Source organism: Aptenodytes patagonicus, chromosome 3, assembly GCF_965638725.1.
Source record: "Aptenodytes patagonicus chromosome 3, bAptPat1.pri.cur, whole genome shotgun sequence".
Classification (NCBI taxonomy): Eukaryota; Metazoa; Chordata; class Aves; order Sphenisciformes; family Spheniscidae; genus Aptenodytes; species Aptenodytes patagonicus.
This window is the reverse complement of record NC_134951.1, coordinates 42,664,111-42,684,421: the sequence shown is the minus strand read 5'-3', so window position 1 is coordinate 42,684,421 and position 20,311 is coordinate 42,664,111. Positions and strand designations below refer to the sequence as shown.

Below are 20,311 nucleotides of genomic sequence, written 5' to 3'. Positions count from 1 at the left end.
GCAAGAGAGCCAACTTGCTTTCAGGTCCAACTTGCTTGCACCTCCAGCTTGCTGCTGGAGGTGGCTGTTCCCCGAGGTGTAGCGGGGTTACAGCCTGCAAGCAGCAGCCCAGTGAGCCCCGAGTTCATCCTCAGCTCTTGCAAACACCAGTGAGCACGCCGTCGGATGATGGCAATGCCTTGCTGTAGCTAGTTCAGTTAGTCAATACTCAATTAATTCAAGCTTCTCCGTGTCAGATAGAAGAAAGAGTAATAGCATGTTAATTAAATTTAAAAGCCATGTCCCTAAAAGGCAATCAAGTAAGCTCAAAAGGCACAGGGAATGCAGGGATAAGAGCTGGCGAGCTACACCAGTTTTCAACTGATTTAATTTTTTCCCTTTGGTTTAAGGTGTCAGACAGAGAGTACTCTGCTGAGAATCGTGATGAGATCGAGATTGCCATTTTTTTCCTCTGTGACCTCAGACAAGTCACTCTTATCAGTAAAATTAAGATGATACTATGCTACCTGGCAAGTAGTTGCAGGATTACATCCACGTTCTCAGTGTGTGTACAAAGGTACAGTGCAATGAGTCCCAGCACCACCCGTGGGAAATGCTTTGGGAAGGTCTGTGGAGCAGGCATCAAAATAATCCTGCAAAGGACATTGTGAAGTCTTCGGTTTCATTCTAATAGCACGGCTAATGGGGCTTCTTAATATGTCTTCTGCATTCCCATTTTAAAAAATCAATACCCTTAAGCTCAGTAATTATAGCAAGACATTTATCAAGAGAACAAAAATCTACAGGACCGCTTTTTCCACAAATTGCAGGATGAGAAGCTTTCAGGGCCCTTCCCAGAGCAGAAGCGTGTCGCTGTTAGCGAGCTTAGGGTCACAGAGATTTCCCCTCTGCGCTTCCCGATAAATCATAAAAGAACCAGCTCTACTGCAGCTGCAGGTGGGGAGGAGCGAGGGGAGAAGAAGAATATAGTTCTGGGGATTAAAAGAAAAAAGAGAAGGTGCCACTACCAGGTTTCTCTCTACAAAAGCAAATTTCAACAGTCAGTGATAAAACTTGGTGCTCAAAGCAGTGACGGTAATGCTTTCTTCTGAAAAGATTATCAGCTGACAGTGGACGGTTTTACAGAGTTTAACCAAACACTATCTGCAGTAGAGATAGTGGTGGAATTTGCAATTTTGCAGCTGCAGAAAGCCAGTTCCCATCCCATAACAGTCAGAGGCTATGGCTAACACATTCACAGGCTTACACAAATACTTTCAGAGGGAACAGGAAGCCCTAGGTAGGATTTGTCCAGGTTTGTAGTACGTATGCAGAGCCTGTATAATTGTGCAGTTTTAGCTTGACAATTTAAAGACTTTTAAAAGACAATTTAAAGACTATTTCAATAAATTCATTTTTCTTCTGGTACCTGTGTCTGTGTCTACATCTGCAAATAGCACGACCTCTGCAGAGCAAAGCAGTTGGTGCTGAGGACCGGACGGCCACACCATATGCGCTTCAGCGGTTGTTACTTCAGACGAGCTTTAGTCTGGTCCCTGCGACTGGTGGTAAGTTGGTGGCTGGAGTGCCTTAGGGGCGCTCCCAGAGCATGCCTTCAAGTTTAATTTCACCCAAAAGGTTCACATGCTCAAAGCCCGCTCTACTATGCAAACCAAAGCACAGCAGGTGAGGACTATCGAGAGATTTTCTCCATAAACACGCACTTGATCCTAAATGAAAAAACCACACACCCTAACACCCACCCACCCCCCATCTGAGTTACCAATATTCACAGTCATGTTATTGACTATTTCCTGGAGGAATAATAAGATAGAAGAACATCTTACTTCAATTGAAATAACTGACATTCTTTGATAAACCCAATTTTGCTGTTGTCAGTAGGACACCTGCAAGCCAAAGAGCACTTGATTCAGAAGACAAAATGTCGGGAATAAGTATGAGTGACTATATCGCAGTGTTACTGCATTCCTTTTGCAAAAGCTTACATTATATGGAACTTCTGAAAAACCACCAGTGCTAGCTCACACCCATAAATCCCAGTAGGATATGTCCGACTGCCTATACACTTCTAGGCTGCAGGCTGGAAGGAAAGAACAATATATTTGCAGCTTAGCTTATTGAGAATTGAAATTCTTTTATTGTTTTAAGCATTTCAGTAGTATGAACCTATATTTCAGATAGTACTAGAATTGAAAATTTACAAACTGCCAGCAGCATTCTTACTACAGAAAGGTGGGCGGGGAGAGGGAGAGAGGGAAAGAGGGGGAGAGAGAGAAAGGGAGAGAGGGAGAAAGAGAGGAAGGGAAGGGAAGGGAAGGGAAGGGAAGGGAAGGGAAGGGAAGGGAAAGGAAGGGAAGGGAAGGGAAGGGAAGGGAAGGGAAGGGAAGGGAAGGGAAGGGAAGGGAAGGGAAGGGAAGGGAAGGGAAGGGAAGGGAAGGGAAGGGAAGGGAAGGGAAGGGAAGGGAAGGGAAGGGAAGGGAAGGGAAGGGAAGGGAAGGGAAGGGAAGGGAAGGGAAGGGAAGGGAAGGGAAGGGAAGGGAAGGGAAGGGAAGGGGGGAGAGAGAAAGAAGGGAAGAAAGAAAGAAAGAAAGAAAGAGAAGGACAGCCAATTGTATATTTCCCAAAGAAAACCGTGGTTTCAGGGAAGGTTTGCAGTCCATATTAGACCACAAAAATGAATATAACTTGTTGGTAAGCTACTGAAGGCTTTAGGTTGCAGAACACTGTTTCATGATCAAAGCAGTTGGATTTCTCCCCTAGAACTAGTATTAACTTTAAGTTTTAAACAACGGAGGCCTGGTCTATCCGGTGTTCTTGTAACTGGAATTGAAGACCCTTCTTACTCCCTCCTCAAACACTCCCAACGCACCGGTGCCGGGAGGCCGCTTCCCGGTAACCCGAACGGCAGACAGACTCTTCCCCCTAGCGGTGTGTCTCAGCCGGTGACCGACAGCGCTGCGCCGCAGGAAGGTTCTCGGCTTTGTGACACCAGGATTTCACATAGTGGTAGGAAGAGTCCAGCTATATCCAGAAGGCAGGATTTACTCGATAGGTTGCTCAAGCCTGAGCACATCCCCTCGTTTTGCCAGTGCGGGGACAAAGTTGCCGCGGGGTGCTCTTACACCGCAGAGCTGAAGGGGAAACAACCGAGAACCAGCTGCGTGACTCAGCAGGTGAATTTAGGGCACAGCCTGAGCGCTTGGCAGTCACATTAGGCGAACGGAGAGCTTGCCCCCCAGAAGACACGACTGCCAGGGCGGCAAAAAGCATTATGTTACGAAGCTTCACCCATCGCCCTGTGCCCAGTGGAGAGGCTAGGCTGAGGAAGAGTCTGTCTGAGCTCCACTAGCACAGTCACATTCACCAAGGGATTCTGCAGTGACTAATCCTCCAGTCATTCTCACTCATCGCTCATCTGAAAGAGACACTAATCAAGCCGACCCTCCGGCTCAGTTAGCCTCTCTCTGTACTCAGGCCTCCTCTGACTGGGTGGCCTGCTAGTGAGCGAGCACCAGCCCTCTGGCCTGAAGGTCTCCTGCTGTCACAAACAACGCAAGGCACCAGTTAAAGCTCTGTGAAGATGATACACGTAAGTGCAGGGATTTACAGCTGACAGTACGGGATCCAAGCGGAAGTTTAGTTACTGTCCCTTTCTTCATCTCTGAAGTGAAAACATAAGCTGTGCGATGCAGGTTTTTGTTCGCTACATTTCAGAGTCCTGACACTACCTTGCACCTTGATGCAGAAACTAACGTACACTTGATTACACTTGGTTATTCCAAAGGAGCAGTGCAAGGAAAGCCTGTATTCACACAAGAATGAAAAGCCTGTCTCTTTCAAGAGGGAAATACACTCAATCTATCTGGCTTTTATTATTTCCAAAGAGTCACACAAAAGTCTCACAGTCAGAAATCTACGTTGTGAGGGCAGACGTGTCATGCCACTTTCTTCAGTTTGTCTGTTAGTTCACAATAAAACTGAGTTTCGAAGCTGAGAATGTTTTGGGGCAAGAATTTTTATTTTTTCTTCCTCCTCAAGCCCACACATCAGCAATTGGAGGCCTCTGTGCTTGTGCTGCCTTGCTTGGAGCACCACGTGGTGCCGGCCAACAGTGCTGACCAGCTCAACTTTAAGGATACATTCACACAAGAGCGTGCAGCGCTATTTTAAGTTTCCAGGACTCTCCTGAAAAGCTATATAAGTGGTAGGTATATATCCATTTCAGGGTCATTGAGGCACAGTGCAGACTAATGGTTCAGATGACATCTATAGCAATTATTTAAGGTATTGTTAAGGGTTTGAGCCTCCCTTTTAGAATATGGTAAAGGAACGTTAGACCGCTCTTCTGTTTTCTTCTCCCAGCTCCATCATTTTGCTGCAGTAAAGAAGGGATGCCTGGGTATGTTAGCGCTGTGTCTCCCCCTAATTCCCACTATATCAGACTTTCACTACAATATGAGGGTACCTAACAGGGATCTTAGACTTACTCATTGTACAGGGAACTCAGATCAGGGCAGCTGACAGTTGTCCCCAGGATGAAAGTGTTGCCAAGGCAGCAAGATTTTGCTGGACAAAGAAGTCCAATTTGGCTTTTAACTTAGAAATCAAAAAAATCATTCACAGATAACATGGCACAAAAGGTTTACCCTTCATTTGAGCATTTCTGGAAAAAAACCCGGAAGCATAGAAACCCAGTTAATAAATACACTATTGTTAGCATGGATCCCTTAGCAAGCACAATGGATGCACTGTATTTGCCAGGTCACAGAAAAGGGTGCGGAGCAAAATTATTTGTCCTTCAAACCTTGAAAGCTCTGGCATTCGCTGTGCAGAGGGAGCGGAGACATTCCAGTCATACCATCATCGAGTGCCTCAGCTGGAAACTCCTGCAAAAGACGCACTATTCAGCTGTATTCAGATGAATCACTACCTAAGGCTCCTAAACAATATTAACATTACATTAACATTTCAGTCAAAGGCATTAATAAAAATAACACAGATCAAGAGCTTTTTCCATTAATCATTGCTCTAAAAAGATCCACTGAAAATTAGACCCAGGACTTATCATATACTACTTGATATAGATCAAGTAGTTGCCATATATTCCTGCTGAGTTATGTTTCAAAAGAGCTGCTGTGTGGCCAGAAGCACACGCTGCTATTTCATAGGTTAGCTAGATATTAACTAGTCCTTATGTCTGTACAGATGACAACAATTCAGAAACATTAATATTCTTTTTACAGGAGACCACCTTCTTGTGCAATGCTAAGATGAGTCATTGCAACAGCCCCAAATCCCACCACTATGCAAAAGCAGAAAAAAAAAAAAATGATGCAGTAATTTTCCCACGAGCTGAACAAGTGTAAGAAACAACTGCTGGGCAGCACCCCACACTGATGGGATCCATCAGGAGATCCAGGACTGAGGACTTTCGTCTCAGTTCAGGCTATAGGAACTTATTCCAAAGTTCCGTAAGTTATGGAACTATCCAGTAAACAGATATAGGAGAGAATCTTATAGGAAATATGCTGCTGTGGCTCTGACTCCATTAGTGGAGAAGAAAAAAAATGCACTAATAATGGGAATGTGATTATTCCACAGTCTCTAAATTAACTTCTCACTCAGCTCACTTTTATCCAGCTACAGACTTCTCACTGATGTACAAAGATGCTCTTCATTCATCTGTCAGAAGGGAAGGGAATGATCAGTGAATCAGACAGGGAGGGCAAGAGGATTATTCTCCACACTACTCCAGAGCCCTCCCTGCAGTGTTTTCCCCATGTCAAGAAATGAGCTGGGAACCAAATGGAACCCTTGCAGTTATGTACAAATTTGCAAATCCTTCTCCAAATTCTGAATTTTGTTGCCCAAAAGCAATTCCGTTCCCAGTGCAGCTTCTCTCCCCTAGAGCAGCTGTTAAGGCTTAAGATCCTGTCAATTTGTGCTGAATACTTGGCAGAATAACTCCTTAGAGAGTTGCGCGTGTTTGTAGCGATCTTCAAAAGCAGCACTAAGGACTGGAAAAAAGTGGCACTTTAACATCATGGGATGCCTGGTGACTCTTAGAAAACCAGAAGGATTGCTGAATTAGTACTTCTTCTTACCTTTTAGTTTAGAAATTAATTCTAAGACTTTTCTACAGATATGCAGCACTGGCCAGCTGTGATTATTTTTTCAATCTGGCATGTCAGCTAAGTTTGGTAATAGAAATGAAAACAATATTTAGATAGAAAATACCCTGAGGAGATAGGAAACCAATTTGTGAAATCACAACTACAGAAAACACGTGACGCAGAAGTAACCATTTAACCATAGAAATAAAACGTGACTGAAAAGGACTTAGAGATGGTCATTAAGTCCATCTTGCTGAAACAAGGACAGGAGTCCTGTTCCTTGGCATGCACAAACATTTGAGAAGGATAGGTGGTTTTGCTTTGAATCAAAGGCATGTCTTGTAAGAAATTTTGAAAGTCTTTTGCTAGGACAGTTTACTATGCTGACTCTCTCTGACTTCCCGTTCAGCTCCTTCCCATGACAAGGAGACAACTGAAGTGAAACTGGAGTTTTCTCCAAGTCTTTACCAAAGTGTAAGCTGGAGGCCATATAGATGTGCAGACTGACTCCAGTGCACAGCCACAGCACAGAGCTCAGGAGGGTTTTGAGAAGAGAATACCTATCCTTTATGGTTTTGGGGCAGTTAGAAATGGGTATGCTGGCAGATCATTTTGAGCACAGTAAGTCTTAATGGCAGATTAGAAGAGTTTTAAATATTAAGAGATGTAGAAGACAAGTGCTCTCATGTGCTGCAGCAAGACATTGCTTTACTGAGAAATATAATGTGAAGCAACAGCTTCCAAAAAGCCCTCGTTCTGGGCAGCTCTTTCCAGTTGGTCATTTGCAACATCTAGGACTACTTGGAAAAAGCAAAAAGAAAATCCCTACATTCGCATTGAGTTCTTGCTGCCAAAGCTGTTTCAGTTGCCTCCTCTAGCATTTCCTCAGTAACAGCTCCATGTGGAGATAAAGGGATGCAAAAGACATGACCATCAGCCATGAGCATACCCTGCTCCCTTGAAGTGTCAGAGGTAGTCACCATTTCAAGAGAGTCACCAGGCAACGCCACAACCCCCTCGTCCTGAAGCAGACCACACTTCTACACAACAACACTTTTTTTGTCAACATTAAGTCTCGTTTTAATCAGAATTTCTTCTAGAGATATCTGGAGTGATGCCTAGGAGGAAGATTATTAATAAGTTACACACATCTTGACATGCACATATGGATACCTGCACATGAGGGAGGTAGCATGCTAACAGCTGTCTTGGTCTGAAGCATCAACCACGAAGAGCGGAGACCTGTAAGAAATATCTTTAAGCCCAGAGCAGCCTAACTGACATCTCCCAGAGTTCCTAGTAGGTATTTAAATGTCTTTTAACTAGAAACTGTTTATAGTTGGCTGCATTAGAAACAAAGACTTCATATACCTGACCTGGGCCTCTGCTGACTGCAGCCTTCTTTGTATCTTTGCAGAATTCACTCACTGGTGGGGAAATCGCCTGTCCTGATTTCCATTCCTGTTTTTGCCTTTCAGACTCTAGGTCTTACCTTGTAGCCGAACTCTTCAATTCAAGCCCAAGTGACAATGAACTCCTCTGCCCACCCAGACATGGACCAAGAGAAGATGTGGCCAGTGTTTGGCCTCTCAGGAGAAGTGCCCTTGCTGTCTTGCAACCTAGGGGGAAGTGAAGAGCAAAGTGAATCTTTCATTTTCATTCCTGCTGGAGCCAAGCAATCCTTTCAAGGTTGAACTGCATATAGTTTATTCACTTTTCAGAATCCTTAGCTTTTGCAAGTCTTGTGACTCCTGAAACAGCTACTTACATCCTGCTCTGAGGGTAGTGTAAGGACTTCCACCTACCTAGATGAGTATCCCATACCAGTGTTGCAAATTGTGGGCATTCTGCATGTGAGAGAAGAGGTGTAATAGATAATCCACTAAAATTTCTGAAGATCCGAGTTTGATTTTTCCCCTACTATAGAATATTTGGCTCTGCTTTAGAAGACAATTTAGATTTGTTGTCAGGTGGTCTTTTGAGCTAAAAAACCAGCCTTAAACACAATATTTATGTACAAAAAAGCACCTCACAATAGTTTCTTTTACAACCTGATTTTCTTTAACTAGCTGAACCCCCATGTTGTTCCATTTGAAAACTGAACACGATTATCTCACTGAAACAAATTTTGAACCAGCTAACCATAAAGTAGAATGCTCTCTGTTCAGCCAAGTTTCTTTATACTATTCTTCATGGTTAGTTCTAGCTTAATAGAAGTGCATTAAGTGCAACTTCATGCTATTTCAATCTTAAGCTCCCCAATAATGGACAAAGGATATTTGTTCTTAGAAATAGTTAAACTGGGTCATCTGGGCAATCATCTGGGTATGATCAGCTTTGTAGGACAGACAAGGAAGTTCTTGTTTTGCTTTTCTTCTGTGGCTTTAGTTAGTTTTCTGTGGGCTTTATCTCTAGTCTGGCTTTGTTCATCTTTTTGAACTTCATTTAATTCTCTCAACTTGTGTGTCACCATATTGCTGATGTTTAAGCAGTGGTGATCTTGAAATGCTGCTCCTAGCTCAATTTCATGTAGTTTCTGTATTCTTAAGTGAGTATAGTTCCTTTAGTCTCTCAATTATCAACTAAATCTGATTGTAAAATTCTTGTTTTATAGTGTTTGAGTGACTGAGTCATTTGTGTTAATAAAAGACACATCACATTAGCTGTCTTTAAGCTGGCACACACCAGGCTGAGAACTTCCAGGGATTTTAACTGCAGCTTCACTGGAAGCTATAACCTAAAGACAAGTTAGGACTTAAACATAACTGTGAAACTTCAGGTTTCACAACCTCTTTTCAAAGTTCAGTTAGGGATAGAATTAATTTAAAATGTAAGTGGCCTCTAGGCTGAGGTTTAAAAGACAACACACGTTAAGTATTGACATGAGTGTATTTCACAAAGACAGAATTCAGGACTGAGATTCGACCTACGCTGTCAAAGCAGTAACTTACAGATTTATAAAAATGGACACTTTGAGCAAAGCAAGGGTTTTCATGCCAGTTCCGAGCCTGGTGGCTGCACTTGGCGCAATTCTTTACTTCAGAAGACCTTTAACCCCTCCAGCCAGCTCTACCGCTCTGCAAAAGGACATCCCCTTTTACTTCACACTTCCTCCTAGAGTAAGAGTTTTTGAAGGAAGCCCACCCACACTGGCATTAAAGCTTATTTCTAAGCTTTGTGGATGACCCTGAATGCATGAACTGCTCTCAAAAGTACCTGTGAGACTCTGGAAGGATGTTTTGCTGAAAGACCACTGGTCATTTCTTTGACCTCTTGCTTACGCTGGAGGCTTCACAGCGTTCTAGATAATGGACATCTAAATGGGTAAATAAATATAGAATATCAAAAGAAAGTATGTAAGTTTACAGCCTGCTAAGATCTGTATCCTCTCTATATAAGAATTCTTCTAGAAGTGCCTGAAAAACACCCACAATGTAAAACTTCCCCAAAAGCTTGAGTTAGTAACTACATATCAATAAGTATATCTGGCAGTAAACCTGTTTATGTCCCAATCAAGTAGAACCTGCCCAAGCCACACCTTAAAACATGAGCAGCAGATCAAACATTTACACGATACCAGACTGGAATGTTATTTTACTCAGGGCAGGCATGAAATAGCCTCTTGCTTTGTTCCTGCATTGCATCCCCTACTTCTAATGAAGACAGATATTCCTAGCACCCACAGCTGTGGTTATCTGGGGGTGAGGCAGTCATCAGACTACTTTGCTTGTAAAAAATTCCCTACCCTGGTAACTCAGAGCAGTCTTGCAATGAGCTGCAGAAGGGGCTTCTGACCAGCATGTGAAGGAAAAAGCTGTTTCCATGTACCGTGGAAGACTTGGGGCTAACTAGAGGCCTGCAGCTAGAGGAAAGATGTCTCCCTCTTCTCTGTACTGGCACTAGCAGAGTGAACATTTCCACCATTTGGAGCCAAGAAGAGAAGAAGAAAATACAACAGGTAAGAAAAATGGGCTATGCATACAGTGTGGGGGATGTGTGTGAGGGTGAAATAAAGCTAAGAGATGACTGTATATGCATATTATAATCGTTCAAAGATGCTAGTTTGCCAGCTTTCTCACATTTCTATGCCGGTTCTGGTTTCCTTGACTCTGACTCCAGTAGATTAGTCAAAACCATTGAAATACTTTAAAAAAAATGCATACATACTGTGTGGGCACATACAGTGACACTGCACAACAGTCACTTCAGGGGCAGAGAGAAAGAAACTGCCGCGAAATATTCTTTAAGAAGTTCCTGCCTCCAGCATGCATTCAAGAAGGTGGCTCTTAAACTGCTGTCAATCCTTTTGACAGTCTCAGCAGACTCACCACTTCTCTGGTCCACACACACCAGATTCATTAAGATAGCTTGCCAGGAAAGGGAAAAGGTGAAGCGTTTTGCCAGCCTCAGTAAAAAGTCACACTGATACTGGCTGACATCCAGCTTTTCCAGCACATTATGGTTAGTATCATGCCTGCAAGACTTTTTACAGGAAGAACAATTCGAACTTATACAAGATAATTCACTAGAAGGTGCTGTAAGAGCATTAGTGCCAGGAGTTGTAGAAGGAGATCTGCAGCAGTGCTGGGAACCTTGCCCACAGTGACAAATCCGCACAGCATGTTTGAACTCAGACACTCCTTAATGCCATAAATTGGATTTACCAAAACACTTCGTGTCCAAGAGGAAAAAGGCCTGACAGGAACATACTGAGAACCAAGAAAAAGCCACCACCTAACACCAGCTGCCATTCTCCCTGTGGGGTCGTAATGGTTCTTGCTGTTCCCCTGGGCTTTAGACAATAATGTACCTCTCAGGTTTTCCAGTCTGCTTCCTGTGCCAGCATTTGGGTGAGAACAGATCAGTAAATTGCAGAAGCACAGATCTTTTTGTCCTAAGTAAGGCTGCAAGGCAATTAAAATAAGATGTATACTGATTTTATGCTTAGGATTACAGTATCCAAAAGACATGTTTTTAACTAGAGGAAAAGAAAGATATGCAGTTTTAGTATTCTCAAAAGAAAAATAATTTTAGTAAAGAAAAAAAAAAGCAAGCAGCAGGGACTTTAGAAGCTTACAGGGCTTATAGAGTTGAACCCATATTATTCACTTCCAATGAGCTCAGTTCTTTTGAGCAGTCTTTCAACACCATGAAAGTCCTCTTCCACTGCCAGACTTTCAAGGCCCACTCCAAGTCACTCAACATATTGCTGCTTAGATAGAACCAAGCACAGGAACGGACGAAGCTAAGGCTTTCAGGCTTTTACAGTATTAGAAGCTTTTTGTTCAGGAGGATCTTTGAACAGTGCATGTTCCAACATCTTAACCTTGGATTTAAAGCTACAAAGACTGGGGGCACATACTGAAAGAGCTCTGCTGGTGTCCGTAGAGAATCCCAGGTTATTTTCCTTCTGAATGGAATAAAAGAAAATTTTGCTGTCTTTTTGGCAGCTTCCCAAGAATCCTCTGGTGAGATCATAGTGGTCCCGCGTCATCCTGTGAAAGGAATCCAACTCCTCATTGTCCTCAGTGAAAGCCCTGCAGAGGATGGTCTCTACAGAGCTCAGTTCAGAATTGGCAAGCCTGCAAGAGCATGTGTCAGCTTGCACAGCATAGACACAGATCAAGGTCTCAGTCACATGGGCGCATCTCTAATTGACCAGTAATAATGTCAGTGAATTACAGTTCATGTCCCATATGCAGCAGACTGGGTGGCTGGTGGTTTCTGTAACGTTGCAAGGTTTCCAGCAAAGTCAGCCAGCAACTCTCCAGTACCCTGCCAACACAGCCCCTTTTGGCAGCAGAATTAAAAGCACAAGAACTTTTCCTTGGCAGTAAAGTTAGTAATTCCAAGCTTTCACTTACAAAGCTCAGCTTACTGAACTCAACTGAGTATTACAGCCTTATCCGAGTCATGCTTTGAAACACAGTTTCTTTCACGTGGTTTGTGAGATGGCATGGGAAGTTTCTACTCTTGACTACAGCAGTCAGTTTCATCTAATGTGGTTTGTAAGAGAAGAAAGGATCAGTCCAGTTTGTGATGCAGATCAGATTTCCCTCATTAGCAAATAGAGTTTTCTAAACCATTTAGGAGTCTTTATCCAGGAGAGGTCAGCAAGTCTTGTATAGAGCGCTATCTGTTTAATAACCAAGAGATAGGTATTATTGAATGTATATATATTCTTGAATGTTACCCAGTTTCCATTCTCAATTATCCATAGACAAATTACTATTTATATTTAATCAGTCCCTAAATAGAATGGGTAATTAATATAAGCTGCTTACAAGTATAATGGTTTAACAGCTATTTTCTGATATTGATTAAACACATTAAGAAATGGGAGATGCAGCTATTTTTTATTTCCTTGAACTGACTCCTCTTCCTCATCACAGTGATGGCATCTGTTGTCTTTGCTTTCTGGTTCTTCTTCATTAGCACAAGGATGCAGTGTTTGGGTTAAGTAAAAATGAAATGATGAAAGTCAGAAGCCAAACACATTTGCAGTTTGTTTTATTTTCTGTTGTGGAATTCAAGAGTTGCACTGTAAAGAAACACACCTCAGGTAGTTAACTTTAAACCTAGACTCGTCCAAGTTATTACTCACAAGTGATCACTAATGTGACTTTTAGTTTCTAGTGGAGAAACAAGTTTTGTGAAAAAAATGAAAAAACAACACAAAACAAAACAGAGTCAATCTCAGAGGTGAAAGAGTTTAGGAAAAGCTTAACACAAACATTATAGCAGCGGCCAGCTCCTACCTCTGCATTCCCCACATGACTGATGATAATGCGTTAAAGATGCCACCAAGCATTTACCTTGTTCTCTATCGAATCAAGAGCAAAGGTCCTGTTTTATAAAAAAAAAAAAAATCTACATATATCTGTGTTGCCTAGACTCTCAACTCTCCCCTTTTAAAGAGGAGTCAGGTCCCTGATCCAGTTCACAGCACCACAGCAAACGGTTGGGCCAGAATAAAAGAAGAGGGTAGGGAGGACAATTCTTTAATCCAATTTTACTATGGGAGACGTCATTCTGTGAAAAATGTGGCCTTACTTGAAGGCAATGCTAATGTCCGTTTAGCAAGGCGAGGGTACTTTTATTACCTGATTCAGAAAGTGAAGGGGCGCAGTCTGTTTTCAACATGTAGCTCCAAGTCCAGAGTCACTTTCCAGTTTTAATGAGGAAACCCTCCTTTTGTACAAATGGGGAGAGTCTGTAATAAGACTTACCCCCAAAGGATACTATCTTTAATGCTGCCTTGTAGCCCTGCAGTACCTTGAGGAACACTGACACTTGAGCTTCAGTGCTGACCCAGCTGGCATTGAGATACTAGCGTTGTCAATGCTGGAAATATTTCAAGCCTAGTTTACTGCTTTGACATACCTGAGACACATGCACCCTGGCTCTTTTGGGTTAGCAACTTTGCAGGCCTCAGGTATTTTCTGACACTTTTCTGTAGCGTTTGCCAGCAACTCTTCATAAAGCTCCTCTTCATAAGAGCCATAAGCTACACGTTCCTTTTTCTAGGACTGCCCATCTTCAGATGACTTGCATGCATGTTCAACCATGGCAGCTCCTACTATAACTTGGCAAGAGCCTCCACAAGTTTCTGCTATGGATTTTTCATACTTTTTCTGCTGAAGTACCAGGTGAGCTGTATAAATGATTCATTCCTAATTCATTATCTTTCACCCATGTGTGTTACTACAAAGATTGTAAAGCAACCTTAGCCATAAAGTGCCTTAAATACTGTGAGCTGGTGCCCAAAAAGTGCTCCTTTTTTTATCTAGCTAAACAAGAATTGAGAGAGCATTGGCTTTGAGACTGCAGTTACTCAAACCTTCTGTGTTGGTTCTACTTAACAACAAACTAATGAAAAGACTCGAAGAAGCGTTATGATTTCTGTTTGCAGTACCTTTTCAGTGTTACAACTTCCTCAAACACAAAGGGCTCTTTTCTTGTCTATTACATTTCATGGGCAAATTTGATTTAAAACAAAATTGGTTTCACTCACATTCTCTAACCATGCACTCATAAGCAAGAACATGCTTGTATCCAGGTGGTCTGCCCAGGATTCACTGCGGTGACACAGAGGACAAAGGAACATATCTATCATGTCCTCACCATATCTCCTGGGTTAGAAGTCAGGTTAAAGGCAATGGGGCACAAGCACAGCAGTAATGCATTTACTCACACACACATTACTTGCACCATCTAAGAACACTTCTGTTTGAATTCATGTTTTATGAAAACCTGTTGAATACCCCTGAATTAAGCTTTGAATCTAGAAAATATACTCAGGGAAACCTTCTAGCTAGCTAGCTTTAGTTAACAAGTGCTGGCATCTTGATTCCTCCATCCTTGCAGCCAGTGAAAGTCACAAGCCAGAAAGAGCAAGTATTTGGCGGTCAGAAGTAAGATGTTAGACCTTAAAGGAAGAGGTTTGGGACCTTCAAGAGACACTTTCCAAGGCTATTTAAAGCTATGTCTGTAAACAACAGCTTATGTAGATCATTTATCAAGTCAGGCTGGGAACATAAGAGAATGTGTATCCCGCTGAAGAGTATTTTGAGAGTCGACTCCCGAGTCATTTTCTCATGACGGTCAGCTCTAAAGGTTTAATGCAATTAAATGTTCCAGTCCAGGTAACCTTTCTAAGAATTCATCTCCTCTTATTACAATGACCTTTATTTCAAAAGTCTCCAAATTTCATTCCTATATACAAAGGAGGTGTTTATAATACAACAGTATATAGAAAACCAGTTTCCTCAAAATATAGGAAAGGGCACATTCAAGTAGAGATTATTATTGCTATTAGAAATGTCCTTCGTAACTGAGAAATGAGATGCAACACCTGAAAAGTCACCAAATGTGAATGGTGAGGTTGTTTAGCTAGAAGCAGGAGAGCAGAAAACAGGTTTTATGGATGAGACGGAACCATGTAGTCAGTTGACCCAGAAATAAGCATTTCTTGCAGACAGACAGATTTAGTATTTTAAAGGGAATGTCACAGAAGGGCTTCAGGTGCTCACTAGAATAGCTAAGTGTCTCAGCATCAGACTCCTACTGATATAATGAAATTATAAGATTCTTCAAGATGAAGTTTAAGGCTGAAGGTCCAGGTCACTGACTTTTAAATCCACACTGAAAATCAGAACTGGGTATAAATCAGGATTATAAACCTCATACTAATGAGGGACTATCAGAAACATATCAAAGATGGTTAACACCTTAGGTATAGAGTCAAAGTAGCTCAGATGCTAGCCTCAGAGTTAAACTACTCTTTTCCAAAACCTAATACTTGTAGTACTTGGCAGGTAAGGAAAAAAAAACCCCAAAACAATCAGGAATCATTGTGGGATGCCATAGGCAGCACAGGGAAGGGACTGCACGTTTTGTGGCTAGCAGCAGTAGTACCCAGAGCCCAGATTAATTAATCTGGCATCAGCAGTATAAGTTCCTGAGAAGCTGCAAGAGAACACAGAATGAAGCGGAGCTCAACTTCGGCCAGCAATATTCCATTTATAGTGTGGCTTAAGTTTTCAAATAAGCAAACTGAAAGTGCCTGTGCCTTTTGGAAAGTTTATTAGAGGAAGGAAGAATGTAATCTTATGAGAAAAATTATGGAAAAATATGGTGCTCAGCCACCTTGATGGGTAGGATTTTTCTCTAGTCACTTCAGTTTTAGGACAAGCATAACAGAGGACTGCAGCTGTATATTGGAAAAGTCCAAGTACACAAAAGAGAAGCAAGATCCAGTAATAAGAACGAGACAGCCATACTCTTAGAGGAAGCCAAAACAAAGTGCTAGAGACTGTTTTAATCAAACTGTTGATGATCAGCTAGAAGAAGAGCCAAGATTTGGGCAGGCCATGTCACAGGCCATGTCACAGCAGTTCTTTATCCTTCTACTTAGAGTTAGTTTACTAGCTGTTGTTAGTCAAGCTGTTTATCTAACTCTTGGTTTGCTCACTGGCCCAAAGAAAGCTAAGGTGACGTGTTAACTGCTAGTCCTGGTAAACTGCAATGGAGGAGGCACAGGTTTCCTCACTCCCCAGGATGTTTCTATCATTGTTGTTGGCCCATTCTTCCTTCCAGAATTTGTCTTTCCCTCTGGTCACTGCCGACACATCCCCAGGCAGAATCCTCTCCTATATATCCCCAAAACAGCCATGCACTGTACCTACTAGCCAATATTAATGCCAGTTGTTCCAGCATCTGCATCTCCCACCAGTCACTTGATGCATTTTGCGATTAGTCACTCATATTCCTTTACTCAATCTGCATTTTAACTAGCAGCAAACGTAACGCTGAACTGTTGTTAATTAAGCCCAGCAAAGGAAATCACATCAGTAACTTAAATCACAATTACTCGGTTTATATCTGTGTGGGTACACTACATCCATGCATAGACAGAGTGTATTCGTTCTGCAGTCTGTTGCCCGTGAGGCGCTGCGGTTCCTTAATTGCCTCACACGCACAGGCAGCGTGCGCTCACACTCCAAATGCTACCAGCATCATTAGTTCCTTTCACAATTCATTTCTCCATGCCAGGCATTCAGAGATTTCACAATCTACATATCCTCCTTTTAAGACATCATAGATCTCTTCTGCAGACCTTTGAGGGACTAACGAGCAAGATGTCTCTAGTTTATTAATTAGCTGCTTATCAGCTGTACTCCACAGCTCCCTACTAGTTCAGCTGCTCAGCTACAGTAATTAGACAACCCACTTTTCAGTCTCTTATAACATTGCTTTAGACAGAAAGTCTCACTGTTCCTGAGACTATGGTACTTTCTGGCAATTTTAGACATCTCCTGAATGACTAATAGAGAAATCCTGCTTCCTGTATTATTCATTGCAGCATTACAGCTCCCCATTCTAGGCTTTGTCTCATGCACTCCGCCGTCAATATGTGCCATCACCGGCACCCTAGCATCCAGATGTTATCTGAAAGCTTCTTTATTTGCATCATTCAGACGAACAGTCAAAAAGCATGTATTCACGCTCTTTCTGATTCAGAGTGCAAGTAAAGTGGGTAGTGTTACTTTTCATGCTGCAATCCTTCTCAAACAGGAACAAAATCAAGCCAACAAACATATGCTGTCTCTGCTTCATGCAGTGAAAGGCTTGCTTGTATGTCTGCACTCCCGATTTTTATTAGCTACCAATAGCTCATGTACTCCCAGATTTCATTAGTTAAGTATCTGACATGCAAAAACTTATAGAATATGAAAAACGGCCTTTTTTTCCAGCTTGCCAGTCAATCATAATTAATAATTTATATTAATATTGTGCAGTGAGTACAACTAGAAGGGGAAAAAAAAATCTCTTAGATCAGGCTTAGTTAGATACTTTACTTTCGAAAATATTTCCTTGAAATACCAAACAGTGTCCATGGCAAATGGCTCTCCAGGTCCCGTAGCGATTCTACTGCTTGCTATCTTGTCTATCCATTTATACTGCAGAGCTACGCACTTAGGCCAAGCTGTGGCTCCTTTCATCTCTACACAACCAAGCACACAGACTTAAGAGGACATTCTGTTTCCAAGCAGAGCCAACACAACTTCACCTTGACATTTGAAAGCAGTAAAACAAAATGTTTTTCCTTTCCCAAAAGGCAATGAGAAGCAACGCCAATGTCTGACAGACTGTTATATGCTGTATATGCTGCGCATACACTGGTGAGTTAAGTCCACCCCAGAGCGTGCCTGCAGTACATATATGCATAGACACAGCTGACCAGATCTTGAGCCCCTGTTGCCTGTCTCCAAACATGCCCCCAAGGCTGTAGGTCAGGAGAGGCCTGGGATGTGCACTCACAGGGGCCCTTGGTCTTGTCTGGGTGACTGAGGTACCCAGGACTAAGGTCCACCATGGAGAACACTTACCCCTGTAGACAGCCACAGTTTGTATCAGTCGCTGCCACTGTATCCCAGATAAAAAGTGGGCTAACCCTGTAAGACAGGATGACTTCTTTTTTTCTGAAACAAATGCTAACAGTAAGGCATTGCAGAAGTGTGTGATGATTATATTATATCCTTCCCAGTAGAGAAGAACAAAACATCTACTTATCTATCACTGTAAGAGAACTTGAACTTTTTGTTCAAGGGGAGCTGAAGCACTTCATCATCATCTTGGTTTTGACATGCAACATGCAGAATTGCCCCTCATGTTGCCTCATGCACAGACACACGAATGCAAACAGCATGTCTGGTAGCTGGTCCAGACTTACGACCTTACCAGCAGCCAACCCTCAGACCTCACATCCTCTCCAGTCACTGGCTTTGACCACCTCGTCCCTCAAGTATCCAAATCTCAGATGCTCTGGTCTCTCCTGTATCTTAGATTTATGGCCACTCCATCACTTGGCTCCCACGCCTCTTACCCTGTTTGTCAGCTAGCCTGTCTTGACATTTGCTAGTGATTACACACTGACATACGTACCCACACAATATGCACTCCAGCCTCTCCAATTGCTGGTACCCTGAGCCCACAGCCCCTGTCATCTGTGGTCCAACCCCAGCTGCTGGCAGGTAGACCTCCATGCATACACATGCACACAGAGAAAGCCCTGCACCCAGGAAAAGTTAGAAATGGAGTTCAATGAGAAGACAGGACAGACTGCACTGATCAGGCACAGGGCATGGTTAGCTATGACCAACCCCTGTTTACATGTAACCAGCCTCTTTTATCCCCTTATCCCTCTCTTTTCCCACTCTTTTTCTTCCCCAGACCACCTTGATGCCCCTTTCCCCACGTTCAGTTCTTTCCCTAAACATCCCATAATAAGCCTTTGTGCAATCCCCGTACAATCCCAAGATGCTCTTCCCTGCATCCCACAAGGAGTGCCATACCTCCAGACTGTATCCACCTTCAGTCTGCAAGGTGCTCCAGAAAGCGTCTCCAATTGACTCACGGTGATGGGTCTCACTCCCAGTCCATGGGGCTGATGCCCTCCTGGGATGCCCCAGGAGAGGCTGGATTGGAGGCTAGTTCCTCTGGCTGGGTTGTTGGGGTTCCCCCAGCTGCCGCTGTGCCTCTGGGCTCCATGGTGTGTGCTGAGGTGAGCCTTTAAATCAGCTAACCCAACAGAGAGAATTCATCAGCTTTAGGTATTTCATGATGCAGCTGCTAGTACTTTAGTTCCAGCATTTTACTCGTGTAGTTTCAAAAGACTTTTACGCTTAATGCACATGTAAATGTTTTCTTTAAAAAATGGTTTATAGAGCTTATGGAGTATTTCAGACTGCTGAAGAACTTTTAAGATGTAAACACAAGTTTTATCTTGGGCTCTGTGCAGTTTATGCATTTGATTAGACAACTGTGAACATGAAGTTTGTATTCTTTTCATCGGGAGCATAAGAGACGAAATGAACAGGGAGCATCAGCTCTCCACAGAAAGAGTTTCCACGATTCAGTGAGGTAAGGTTTTACAGGCATTTAGGTCAGAAATAGTGCCAGAGCATGCCAAATATCTGCTCAATGTATTTTATATGAATTAAACTGTTCCACGAGAATCCAGTGACTTCACTTGTCTTCACTTCTTAGTTTGGTAGAGTGATGGATATCTGTGAGATTATTCTGCTTTTTTGTTTTCTGGGTGTCCTGGTTTCGGCAGGGATAGAGTTAATTTCCTTCCTAGTAGCTGGTACAGTGCTGTGGTTTGGATTTAGGATGAGAACAAAGTTGATAACACACCCATGTTTTAGTTGTTGCTAAGTAGTGCTTACACTAGTCAAGGGCTTTTCAGCTTCCCATGCTCTACCGACTGAGAAGGCTGCAGGTGCACAAGAAGCTGGGAGGGGGCACAGCCAGGACAGCTGACCCAAACTGGCCAAAGGGACATTCCATACCATGTGACGTCATGCTCAGCATATAAAGCTGGGGGAAGAAGGAGGAAGGGGGGGACACGTTCGGAGTGACGGTGTTTGTCTTCCCAAGTCACCGTTAAGCGTGATGGAGCCCTGCTTTCCTGGAGATGGCTGAACACCTGCCTGCCGATGGGAAGGAGTGAATGAATTCCTTGTTTTGCTTTGCTTGCACGTGCGGCTTTTGCTTTACCTCTTAAACTGTCTTTATCTCAACCCACGAGTTTTCTCACTTTTACCCTTGCGATTCTCTCCCCCATCCCACTGGGGGGGGCAGTGAGCGAGCGGCTGGGTGGTGCTTAGTTGCCGGCTGAGGTTAAACCACAA

The 20,311-nt window shown here is 42.9% G+C and overlaps 1 long non-coding RNA gene across 2 annotated transcripts; it reads right to left on the bottom strand.

Annotated features, from left to right (window-relative positions):
* Positions 1-2,529: 2,529 nt before the first annotated feature.
* Positions 2,530-19,237, bottom strand: LOC143157939 (uncharacterized). 2 transcript variants are annotated; one of them, XR_012994874.1, is made up of 4 exons: positions 18,971-19,237; positions 7,606-7,732; positions 7,287-7,355; positions 2,530-4,886 (listed from the first exon to the last, which is right to left on the bottom strand). It is a non-coding gene; the product is annotated as an uncharacterized LOC143157939 (long non-coding RNA). The 2 variants fall into 2 exon arrangements; XR_012994873.1 differs by lacking the exon at positions 18,971-19,237 and adding an exon at positions 9,330-9,423.
* Positions 19,238-20,311: the final 1,074 nt, after the last annotated feature.